The sequence below is a fragment of the Parambassis ranga genome, chromosome 1 (genome assembly GCF_900634625.1).
Source record: "Parambassis ranga chromosome 1, fParRan2.1, whole genome shotgun sequence".
Taxonomy (NCBI): domain Eukaryota; kingdom Metazoa; phylum Chordata; class Actinopteri; family Ambassidae; genus Parambassis; species Parambassis ranga.
The window spans coordinates 8,532,426-8,545,468 of NC_041022.1; the positions used below are offsets into that span (position 1 = coordinate 8,532,426).

General features: G+C 39.1%; 4 non-coding genes across 4 annotated transcripts; all 4 read left to right on the top strand.

Annotated features, from left to right (window-relative positions):
* The first annotated feature begins 660 nt into the window (after nucleotides 1-660).
* On the top strand, nucleotides 661-884 carry LOC114444010 (small nucleolar RNA U3). Its single transcript, XR_003671492.1, has one exon. It is a non-coding gene; the product is annotated as a small nucleolar RNA U3 (small nucleolar RNA).
* A 517-nt stretch (nucleotides 885-1,401) lies between these two features.
* Nucleotides 1,402-1,617, top strand: LOC114443987 (small nucleolar RNA U3). Its single transcript, XR_003671485.1, has one exon. It is a non-coding gene; the product is annotated as a small nucleolar RNA U3 (small nucleolar RNA).
* Nucleotides 1,618-6,626: 5,009 nt separating this feature from the next.
* LOC114444017 (small nucleolar RNA U3) lies at nucleotides 6,627-6,850 on the top strand. The gene has a single exon (XR_003671493.1). It is a non-coding gene; the product is annotated as a small nucleolar RNA U3 (small nucleolar RNA).
* A 510-nt stretch (nucleotides 6,851-7,360) lies between these two features.
* LOC114444035 (small nucleolar RNA U3) lies at nucleotides 7,361-7,576 on the top strand. Its single transcript, XR_003671501.1, has one exon. It is a non-coding gene; the product is annotated as a small nucleolar RNA U3 (small nucleolar RNA).
* The last annotated feature ends 5,467 nt before the right edge of the window (nucleotides 7,577-13,043 follow it).

Sequence of the window (13,043 nt, forward strand, 5' to 3'; positions counted from 1 at the left end):
TACCTAAGGGTGCCGAACGTAACAAAAGTTTTTATCTCCCATTGTGTACAACTTGCGAAAGTGGGGACAATTGATTTTTGTAAATAATCATAAAAAAATATCCCTGGCCAAGTTTTGTACATTTAGCCTTTAAACTGACAGAGATATTGAGAACCAAAATACAAAAAAAAGCAAAATGTACACGTTTGGGCCCTAGGATGCCCAGACGGTTAAATATATTTAAGTTGAAATTAACTGCCTCATCATGGTTCCTCATTCTACAGAGTTTGAGTTGACGACTTCTGTTTAATATCATGTGACAGTTCTGTCTCATATCAGGCGATCATGGTGCTTTGAATCTGTTTCATTCATTCTATTAAAAACGTGTACTGTCATGTAGGCATGTCTCGAGAGAAGATACGTAGATACAAACATTTTGTAAATACAACCGCATTTGTTTCTGGGGGTACTGTAGTTACCAAAGGCAGCAAAAATTCTACAGCTGCAGGTGGGTGGTTGGGTGGCTGTGGCTCAGGTGGTAGAGAGGTTGACCAACCGTAAAGTCAGTGCCCCAATGTGTAAGTGCTTTGAGTACCTGAGTGGGTAGAAAAGCAGAAAATGAACCCTAAGTGACAGTCATATTCCTTTGAATGAGTTGCTGTGTCCAGCTGCCACTTCATTAAGACTATACTTTCAGGGATCATTTCTATAGTTTTTAACTTGAGAAATGTGTTTCTAACGGGTATGGTCTCGCTAACCACGATGATGAGTTATGATATTCTCTTCTGAGCATGAAGTGGATAGAGAGCAATGATTAATATCATACACTCTCTGTCATTGATGACTGCTCTTTGCTCTTCTAGAGAGCATTGAGGCATTGAGGAAGAGAATATGTTCAGAGTGGTAGTAAAAACTTGTTGTTTAGACTTATATAAGAACATCTCCGATCTTGTCCATTAATGTGAATGCAAGAATGTAATTGTTTTCAACTTCTTTTGTCCACAATTAAATAACTTTAGGGGAGGCTATAAATCAAGTCATTCTTCTAGCTCAGTTTCAAGTATGAAAAAATGAAAAAAAAGGATGAAATTCACTTCTTATGTAAAAACAAGTTTGATTGACTTTGTCTAGAAAAATGTGACTGTAAACAACATAATCATTTCCACAGATCTTCCACATTTAAATAACTATAGTGGAACTTAATGCAAAAACATGTGCCAGTGCTGTGTATATTGAAAGAGAACTTCCATGGGCTAACAAAGTGATTCACATCATTATTTGCATACTGTCTGCCATACATGAACACACAGCTCATTAGTGATGCCAAATGAAGTTTCTGGAAGCATGGCAGCAGATTTCATCAACCATGACTTAAAATCATTGTGCAAAGTATGACCTCGCATTCCCTAGGTTGAAATTGTTAAGACTATACTTTCAGGGATCATTTCTATAGTTTTTGATTTGAGAAATGTGTTTCTAGCTTGTATGGTCTCGCTAACCACGATGATGAGTCGTGATATTCCCTTCTGAGCGCGAAGCGGGCAGAGAGTAATGATTCAGTTCATACGTTCTCTGTCATTGATGACTGTTCTTTGCTTCCTTGTGGAGTAAGAAGGAAGGGGATATGATCAGAGTGGTTATTGCATTGTGTTAAAGAATAAGATTTCATTAAGTCCTTAAATGCTTTTTATTTAGTGTACCCAAGTATATCAGAATCAGAATCAGAATCAGAATCAGAAATACTTTATTGATCCCCGGGGGGAAATTGTTTTCGTTCCAGGTGCTCCATGTATACTCAAAAAGACAGAAATACTAATAAGGTAAAGTAGTGAGCGTAAAAAATAAAAATAAAAATATAAGATAAAAACCTAATAAATTCTAAACATTAATGTACATTCAAGTCAATCCTGGCAAGTGGAGACTAAAGTCATATATAATACAACTTGTACCATGTGCAGTAAAATCTTTTCTGAATAAATCCAATATGGATAAGATTACAAGACAGTGTGTTCTGATCTCAGAGGGAGGTGTTGTACAGTTTGATGGCCACAGGAAGGAAGGACCTCCTGTGGCGCTCAGTGCTGCATTTGGGAGGGATCAGTCTGGCACTGAACGTACTCCTGCACTTCAGCAGCACGTGGTGTAGAGGATGGAAGCTGTTCTCCAGGATCCCCTGCAGTTTAGACAGCATCCTTCTGTCTGACACTGCTGTCAGGGAGTCCAGCTCCACCCCCACCACATCCCCTTAATCCATTAATAGAGTTTGCTATGCAAGAGTTCTATGTAGACAGGTCTTATGAAAAAATACTAATATATTTTGAAAACATAACTGTATTTATTTCTTGGGGTATTGTAGTTACTACAGGCAGCAAAAATTCCGAAGCTGCACTTATTTGCTTGCTGAAACATTGAAGCTTGGATCATTATTCAAAGCTTTTTTTAACACAGTTCTCTTTGGTGGCATCTGGTGGCCAAATGTGTGCAGAGCAGCTTAACCCTCTGGGCACCCTTCGATTTTGGCTACGTTCGGACCCCTAGGGCCCAAATGTGTACCTCTCTTAAAAGTGCTATAACAATGCCATATATATATATTTTTTTTTCTTCATTTTTTTTAAATTTCTTTTCAGCAATGTCAGACCTAAGCATAGATATACAATTTTCTATATTTTTGTATGTTTTTGTGTTATTTTTGTCGTAAAAAACATAGAATTCATAAACAGTAAAAATGAAAATATGCAAGATTTTTAAAAACTGAGGTGCCAAGTGGGTCACTTGATATGAGGAATTTACAGCCTTGACTTAGTCAATAATTGATAACAAAATTGATTTTGATGCATTATTATTATTGCAGTAATAAGCCATTATTCAAAAAACTCACACTCAGACCCCTAGGGCCCAAACGTGTACCTCTCTTAAAAGTGCTATAACAATGCCATATATAAATATTTTTTTTTCATTTTTTTTAAATTTCTTTTCAGCAATGCCAGACCTATCCATAGATATAAAGTTTTTTATGTATTTATTCTATTTATGTCATAAAATGGATGATTCTTTGGAAGAAAACAGAAAATAGGCAATATTTTTAAAAGTACAATAACAATGTCATTTATAAATTCAAAAATCATTTTTTTTTTAAATAACTTCAGATTTAATTAGACATAGAACATTTATATATCGTCAGCCTAATAGCATATCTGCCTAACTCATTTTTTGGCCAAATTGAGATATTGGCCTAACTCTACTCTCCTAACACTGCTGCACCACCCTGCATAATTGCCTATGCCCTCAGCCAATCAGAATGCTTGTGACATTCAAAAACACTATCTGCCTGAGTCATCTGGTTGACTTGGGCATTTTTTGATGCCATATAAAAAGGTGCCCAAGTCATCTCAAATTGACTTGAGCAATTTTGACGGTAAACAACAATGGCCGACCCCATGAAGAACAAGGCTCGTCTGAGCATAAATGAAGCATTAAGTCTCATCTTTGATTCATCAGGTAAGCTAAGTGATGTTTCTCAAACTTTGTATACACTAAATGTACCTATGAGCTGTGAGTTTAAACTTTTAATCGCATTTCTGCAACAAAGGAATAAGGACTGCAAATTAGCTAGGTTAGTTTAAAGCTAAGGCTGCAAAGGGTAGAAGTCCTATGCACTGCATGTTAAAATAATGCTACCAATAAATAGAGGGAAATTCTTGATTTGAGTAGATATAAACTGTTAAAACATTTAATACTGCTGTTGAGTGTTTTATAGTTTTATATTTAGCATTTATTTTAGCAAACAAAATGCGCCTGATGCAACTAAAATTGCCATTCGGTGTTTTATACATTTTATAGTATTATATTATTTTATATATTATTATGTATTACAGCAAACAAAAAACACAACTGAAATTTGTATTTTCTGCTTCAGGGTCAGGAAATCAACTTGATATCAATTCAGAGACAGACTTTAGACATGAGGAAGAAGATGGGTCAGGAAGTGACATGGACACTGGCCAACAAATTGAAGAAGAAGCGGCAGCTGAAGCCTCCGGAGCAGCTCCTGATTCATGGTCAGAAAGTGAACATGATGACGCTGTCTTAGATAATGACTATATACCGAAGACAGAAGACTGGTCAGGAAGTGAAAGTGATATAGACTCAACTCAACACATTGAGGAAGAAACAGAAGAGGAGACTGAACAAGATCCTGAAGATACAGGACCTGCTCTTAAACGTCATAAGCGTCCAAGGTCACACATGTGGAAGCGACAGATAATCAAAGAGAAACGTCTTAAGGGGGAAAGTTACAAAAATGCAAAAGGAAAGGAGAGACAGTCAAAGACCATGGGCCCACCCTGCACATCACAGCACTGCTTAAGGTCGACAAAGCGAAGTTGTGAACTGCTTAGTGGTGAAGAGAGGACGGATCTTTTCAAAGCATGGTATCACCATTGAACAAAAATTTCTGGTTGCAGGGCACACACAAATGGAGTGTGACTCCATGCATAGCTGCATTGAACGGCGTATCAGGACAGACATTTACACTCCACGTGATTACATTGTCATCTTTGAGACTGCCCGTTTGAACCCATCCCCATACAAGGTCACCCAGTTGTACCACAACAACTTCATGAAGTTATCTGGGGCCTACGTCACAAACATCCGGCCAGGTAGAAAACCTGGCGACCCCACAGTGCATGACCTTCGGGCTCTCCAGTACTTGGCTGATGGTACAATTCGGTATAAATTACAGTTTGAGTCAGAGTGGGAGGACCTGCCTCAGCGATTGATCATCCCCAAAGAACCCTTCCCCTGGGTCCAACTCTTTCCTGCCCAATTGCCAATTACTCTCAGGAAATTCCAGGACTTGCAGGCAATGAAGCTGGTACTACCGAGAATGGTCCATGACTACTATGATAACCTCCCTCATCAAAACAAATAAAACAACATGGGTAAGGTTAGGCAAGTGACACATCGTCGTTAATGTTAGGCCTGTAAAACGATACTGGTTAAGATTTAAGTAAAATGACCTGGTTATGTTAAGGCAAGTAAAAAAAAGTTATGTTTGAGAAAATAAAACAACTAAAAGAACCAAATAAAATAACTTGAATATATATAAGAACATAAAACAACATGGGTATGTTTCAGGAGGTGAACAACTTTGGTTATATTTGTATATACCTATGTAAGAAAAACTGCCTAAGTCAAGTTGAGTTTCCTGCAAGATTCGCACAAGTCAGTTTTATTTGTTATGCAATAGTTATTGTTTATATTTTTTTATTACAAACTTGTTCACACATCTGGTGGGAGTTACCATTAACATATTAATAAAAAGTTCCTACAACTATGCTGAAAAAATGTGTTTTTTCATCTTTTCCAAAAACCTGAAAAAATGAGTTAGGCAGATATGCTATTAGGCTGACGATATATATTTTATATATATTATATAATCATATCAATGTGTATGCATGTGTTTTAAGGCAAACAGTGCAGATGACATTCATCATCTTCTGACCCGCTTCATCCTGCAGTGCAGGGTCACAGGGTTGGGGGGTGGGGTGGTGATGGTGGGGGGGGGGGGTGTTCTGGAGCCTATCCCAGCTAACTTCGGGTGAGAGGCCCCCACCAATGTCAAACGCAAATCTACACCCTTGTCACTTTACCATTTTTGGAACTCCAGTGAAATCTCCAGTTGCTGTCATCTCTCTTTTATATCAAGCTGAACACACCAAAACCATTTTTATGAAGTTCAGTTATTTTATTTCCTTGCATTTTGCAAGGTAATAGAACTAGGTCTTTATAAAAACTGTGAGGGAGCTGTGCCCCCCCCCCCTTTGTGGGTTAAAGGGGTCATAACACCTAAAATGTGTTTTTTTTTTTTTTTTTTAAAGGAAAACATTCAAAACTATAAGGGATATGTGGGGAAAACATAATAATATGTCAGGATTAGAGTATATCAAAGATTTGCTGATATAATGGGAGTCAATTGGCCAAACGTGTACCTAAGGGTGCCGAACGTAACAAAAGTTTTTATCTCCCATTGTGTACAACTTGCGAAAGTGGGGACAATTGATTTTTGTAAATAATCATAAAAAAATATCCCTGGCCAAGTTTTGTACATTTAGCCTTTAAACTGACAGAGATATTGAGAACCAAAATACAAAAAAAAGCAAAATGTACACGTTTGGGCCCTAGGATGCCCAGACGGTTAAATATATTTAAGTTGAAATTAACTGCCTCATCATGGTTCCTCATTCTACAGAGTTTGAGTTGACGACTTCTGTTTAATATCATGTGACAGTTCTGTCTCATATCAGGCTATCATGGTGCTTTGAATCTGTTTCATTCATTCTATTAAAAACGTGTACTGTCATGTAGGCATGTCTCGAGAGAAGATACGTAGATACAAACATTTTGTAAATACAACCGCATTTGTTTCTGGGGGTACTGTAGTTACCAAAGGCAGCAAAAATTCTACAGCTGCAGGTGGGTGGTTGGGTGGCTGTGGCTCAGGTGGTAGAGAGGTTGACCAACCGTAAAGTCAGTGCCCCAATGTGTAAGTGCTTTGAGTACCTGAGTGGGTAGAAAAGCAGAAAATGAACCCTAAGTGACAGTCATATTCCTTTGAATGAGTTGCTGTGTCCAGCTGCCACTTCATTAAGACTATACTTTCAGGGATCATTTCTATAGTTTTTAACTTGAGAAATGTGTTTCTAACGGGTATGGTCTCGCTAACCACGATGATGAGTTATGATATTCTCTTCTGAGCATGAAGTGGATAGAGAGCAATGATTAATATCATACACTCTCTGTCATTGATGACTGCTCTTTGCTCTTCTAGAGAGCATTGAGGCATTGAGGAAGAGAATATGTTCAGAGTGGTAGTAAAAACTTGTTGTTTAGACTTATGTAAGAACATCTCCGATCTTGTCCATTAATGTGAATGCAAGAATGTAATTGTTTTCAACTTCTTTTGTCCACAATTAAATAACTTTAGGGGAGGCTATAAATCAAGTCTTCTAGCTCAGTTTCAAGTATGAAAAAATGAAAAAAAAGGATGAAATTCACTTCTTATGTAAAAACAAGTTTGATTGACTTCTAGAAAAATGTGACTGTAAACAACATAATCATTTCCACAGATCTTCCTCATTTAAATAACTATAGTGGAACTTAATGCAAAAACATGTGCCAGTGCTGTGTATATTGAAAGAGAACTTCCATGGGCTAACAAAGTGATTCACATCATTATTTGCATACTGTCTGCCATACATGAACACACAGCTCATTAGTGATGCCAAATGAAGTTTCTAGAAGCATGGCAGCAGATTTCATCAACCATGACTTAAAGTCATTGTGCAAAGAATGACCTCGCATTCCCTAGGTTGAAATTGTTAAGACTATACTTTCAGGGATCATTTCTATAGTTTTTGATTTGAGAAATGTGTTTCTAGCTTGTATGGTCTCGCTAACCACGATGATGACTCATGATATTCCCTTCTGAGCGCGAAGCGGGCAGAGAGTAATGATTCAGTTCATACGTTCTCTGTCATTGATGACTGTTCTTTGCTTCCTTGTGGAGTAAGGAGGAAGGGGATATGATCAGAGTGGTTACTAGGGGTGGGCGATACTGAAAATTTTAGTATTGATCCGATACCAAGTAATAATAGACAAGAAACATTTGTTAAGTAAATTAAGTTGTAAATAAAAGTGCAGAACTGTATAACTTTGAAATTAACATTTTAATTAACATCTTTTGTTTATGAACATCTGCTAAACATTAACACAGATATTTATGAAACATAAAGTCAATAGTGCAAAAAAAGTATACTGACATTTACAAAATTTGTTTCTTTGCCCACAATAACGGATTTAAAGATTTTTGTTCAAAAACACTAACATGTTTACATTTTCTGCTTTTATTGCACTTCTTCTCTGAGATATTATCTGTCCTGCCTTAGAGAAAATCCTTTTTGCAGGTACAGAAGTTGCAATTACACCCAGGTGTTTTTTTGCAACCTTGCTGAGAGAAGGAAAGGAGAGAAGGTGCCTCATTAATTTTCCACCAAAGAAGGGGTCTGCATCATGTGGAATAGGTTTCTCTTCTGAGTAGCGGCGCATTTCAACAACAGCATCAGTGCCAGTTGTGCGATGCTGCTGGGATGCAACAATTTGGGTGTCAAACTCTGTCCATATTCCACCTTTTGCTGCAGATGCAGAACCCCCTGCAGCGGAGTGTGAGGTAGTTTGATGAGGCACTGCTGTGAGAGAGCTTGCAGAGCTTGTGCTTGGTTGAGGAGAAGAATGGGCTGAGGTTTGGCTCACTGATTGAATTTCAGTGATAAGTCATGTTTTTACAGAGTCAACATTTACCTTGTCCCGGAACCCAAAGTTTTTAAATCTTGTATCCAGGTAAGTGCTGACACCAAGACCATAAAAGGTTTCAATACTTCTGAAACGGTGCTGACACTGTGCTGACAGCACACCAGCTAGCTTGCTACCTTGGGCCTCATGAGATGCTGTTGATCTCGGAAGTAGAGTAACTAGGGGGATCACTTTTGAAACAGAGACATGTTTTTCTGATGAGATCTCCCGTGTTACTTCCTCAAATGGTCTCAAGGCATTGAGGGAGAGACCAACCACAAAGCAATCTTCCTCACTTAAGCAAAGTGAGCTCTTTCCAAGAAGGCAAAGTACTGTTGTCACAACTTCCTTTTGCTCCAGCAGTCTCTCGAACATGTGGAACACAGAGTTCCACCTTGTTTCAACAGACTGAATGAGTTTGTGCTCTGGAAACTTGTGTTGTTTTTGAATTTCTTTGAGCTTCTCTGTTGCAGTTGTGCTGTGATGAAAAAAGCTACAATAGCACTGCATCTTTGCTGGATGTCAAGCAGATCAGGGAGGGCCTTAATGGAGTCTTTCACGACTAAATTTAAGGTGTGGGCAAAACATGGATAATGTGCCCAACCTGCTTTGCGCACAGCAGCAACCATATTGGCACCATTGTCTGTGATTACAGCCTGGATTATGCCCCGTTCATCCGTGATTCTTTGTAAGTCTGAGCAAATGTTTTCAGCAGTGTGTCTTCCTGAAAAACTACAAGTTTCTAGCACATATACTTGCATTTGCCAGTTCTCATCAAAAATATGGCATGAGACAGTTAAATAGGCCTCTGTGGCTCGAGATGTCCACATATCACTTGTCAATACAACACTTTCAGCAGCATCTAGACATTTTTTCACTTTTGAGCGACACTCTTGATATAGTGATGGTATTTTCTCGCCCATGAAAACTTTTCTACTTGGAATCCGGTAGCGATGGTCAAGTGTCTGGATTAAACTTTTAAAGCCCTCCTTCAACCACAGAAACAGGTTGTAGGTCCTTGACAATCATGTCTGCAATGCTCCTTGTGATCGCCATGGCTCTTTGAGAATCATCTAGATGAAATAGAATAATTAGATAATTTTATAAAACGCTTATTTGGAATTAGCCTAAATATGAATAATAAATATCCTTCAACAGTTATGACAAAAGCATAATTATATTAACCATATTGAAATAATTATAACAAGTCTTCGCATGGATTTGACAGCCATTCTTTTCACTTGACAGAATGCAATTAGATTTATTCTGCGTTCATTAGAATGCTGTATCATGTTCTTCTGGACGTGTCTTTGTGCACTGGTAGAATGGCAGGTTTGGGGCAGGTTTGGGACACTTTGCAGACGTGAGAGGATTTGATTATTGTTCCGTCCCCAGAATTAGCAGCACTTTGATCCTGAACATCTCATATTGCGATCAGCATCGGTGCCCCGGTCCGTGCCACTGTAAGGGCTTGCTTATAACAAAGCGCTGATCAAATCCCTTAATGTCTGTGTTGAGGTCATAATCTACCCTTCCGAAAGTGCTTATACCACTAACAGCGCCCCCTGCGCGCTCTATCGACAACTATATCCCCCCCAATAAATCTCCCGGTGTCCAAAAGCGGAGCTGCATTTGCACCCTCTGAACTAAGCTCCGTGTCTTGCCTGTAATCTGCCCGCTGTGTCTGATTGCATCCTGATCGCTCTAATAGAGAGTATCCTCTGTTCGGTGTGAGTACTAGGAAGGGCCTTATTGTGGCGCTTCTGGCGTTGGCATAACTCTTTTAATTGGTTGATCTGCCTGGCGTCTCCAGCCCTGGAGCGGGCGGATTAGAGAGGCCACTCGGTAGCCGCTGCTGTGTGGACTTATATAGAAGACTGTCTCTTAGAGTGATCCACTTCCAAACACCCGGAGACCCTCCCTCTCCTGCAGCAGCCCCGCAAAATGCCTGCATGCCGTGATTTTTGGATGCACCAGCTCAGGTTATTGGGGTCACTGGTGCCGCGGTCTGTATGTGTGTGCATGATGTCAGTGTTATCAGCCAACACTGTGAAGAAAAGACTTTTTCTGAATTGGGCAACAACTCCAACACTCTGCAACAACAACTCCCTCCACCTTCATCAAACCATCAAATGAGAAGATGAGAAAAACATGCACAGCTCCCAAGTCCCCTCCACACTTTCAACTCTTTGCCTCGAGATAAGTTTATTTTCAGTTGTGATTATAAATGTTTTCTTTTCAGGACCCCGACTAAAATTTACTCGAAACTCTGCACAAGAGGTTTCATCACAAAAATCATCTGTAGGTTATAAAAGTTATTATTATCATTTTACAAGTTGATTTAAAGATCATTAAATATTAGAAGGAGATCGTTTTCCAATAATTTTATCCTCTTCTAAAACTCAACTTTTCAGCAAAATAAAAAGATAAAAAGGTCTGTGGAACGGGCCAGCATGTGAGGTGTTTGCTCCATGTCAGACTCAGCAGCTCGACTCTGACCTGCATGTTTCTTACAGCCTGTTTTCACTGACTGACATTAAAAAAAAGTCAGCGCTGAAATAAACTGATTTTGTGCCAAACAAACTTCCACCGTGAATTACAGGTGTTTATGTTGGATCTAGCCTTCGTGTTCCTTTAAGCAACATAGGTCTTGACCTTCTGCGTTATGGCCCCGGAGCAGATTGGACACTTGATGAGTGACTCTGAACACTCATTGCAGGAGACCAAGTGACCGCATGGGATGAACACCATACAAATATCTCTGTCCATGCAGATTTTGCACTGTTTTTCCCTCTGCAGCCTTTGTAGCTTCTCCAACAGATCCTCATCTGAAAGAAGAGAATGAAAGTAATGTACAAAAAAAATCTGCTGCTCACTCACACTTTCTTATTATTCTTCCATGTTCAAACAAATGGCCATTTATTTAAAATATATATTTACCATTCCTGGCTCCTGAAAATCCATTCTGATGACTTGGAGTCTGGAAGCAATTATAACAAAAACAAATTTGAGTAACATCACCATAAACATGAACAACAACATGAATACTGGGACAATATTTAGATATGGGCCAATGCCCCTAGTAGGGAACCAAGAGGACTTGTGTCCCTGCAACCTTTACAAGATTTACAGAGACAAGGTCACGGCATCTCGATCTTACCATCAATAACTTTCAGATATTGAGCGGTGGAATGATAAAAGAGAATTTGACAAAGGGTAGCACCGGGTCACATTAATATGACAGAATGTTCTTGGAGCCCAGATATTTATGTTAGTAGCGTTTGTTGTTCTTGCATCCAGAGTATAGACATGTCAAATTGGCTGCTGCTCACAATGCATTTCTTGTATTGCATTGAGCAATTGTAAAAACATTTCTTTGTTTTAAGTTATTCTGATTTTAGTTAGAGAAATTCTGTTTCTTGATTACATTAAAAACAAGTTTTGAAGACCAAGATGTTGGAAGTATTTTAAGCTTCGAATGGTTTCTCTATCTTGTAATTTGTAGGAGGAGTAGCATTTCGCAGAAGACATGGAAAATGTTTAAATGCAAACTTGAATTTCCTGAAGAAAATGCAAGTTTGGTTGCCACAGCTGAAGCATTGCTTTGAACGCAATTGCGTGTATTCCACGCAATACACACTAATGTTAAACTCAGAGGAGACCTCAAAAACCACTTCATCTTTAATCCCCGGCCATTGGAAGACGGAGCTGAATTTCCAAATTCTGTATACAAGTTTTGAAGACCAAGATGTTGGAAGTATTTTAAGCTTCTGGTGAGCATGACACGAGCACCTTACACACTAACAGCAACTGTTAGTGTGTCTGCCAACTTATTTGTGCCTCCTTTAAATGGTTTGTCTTGCCGAGTCATTCTGGCAGTTCGCGGATCTTTTTTAAAGTCGTCTGCATCAATGTTAATTATATCACAGCGGAGTATAGCCAGTGTTTTAGAGTTATGTTCATTCACCCGTTTGTTAGTGTGTCTGCCAACTCATTTGTGCCTCCTTTAAATGGTTTGTTGTGCCGAGTCATTCTGGCAGTTCGCGGATCTTTTTTAAAGTCGTCTGCATCAATGTTAATTATATCACAGCGGAGTATAGCCAGTGTTTTAGAGTTATGTTCATTCACCCGTTTGTTAGTTGCAAAAATGTGCAGTACATCAGTTGGACAAAGGTCTGGTTCAGTAATAGCCTGTGACAACAGTGCTCTGTCTGCACCTGACAGCTCGTCTGACTTTTCTTTCACACAGATCCTGTTCAGCATTTCTGCAAAGGCAACATCATCTTTCTGACGCATAATCTCAGTCAGAGTGATCATCTGGAAATGTTCCTGCCACAAGTCAATCTGTGATGGGTCATACACACACAGAGGTTTAGACTGTCGCACTGGTGATAACTGATAAAAGTCTCCAACAACAATGACTGACATTCCTCCAAATGGTCTCTGAGTGCCTTTGATTTGTTTGAGTCGAGCATCCACATATGCAAACAGGGGCTTTGACACCATGGACACCTCATCAATGACAAGGATTTCAGCATTGAAAAGTTCAGCTCTGACTTCATCAAGATGGTTTCCAAGTCCTTGAAATGGACTCCAGTGTCAGTTTACAACGAGCCAAAAGCTGTTCTAAACTCATGGAAGCAGATTCAGTTTCATTAAGCAACTCATTGAGTGGCCTGAGCTTGAGCTTTGCAGTTGCCATGTCAATGCCATCA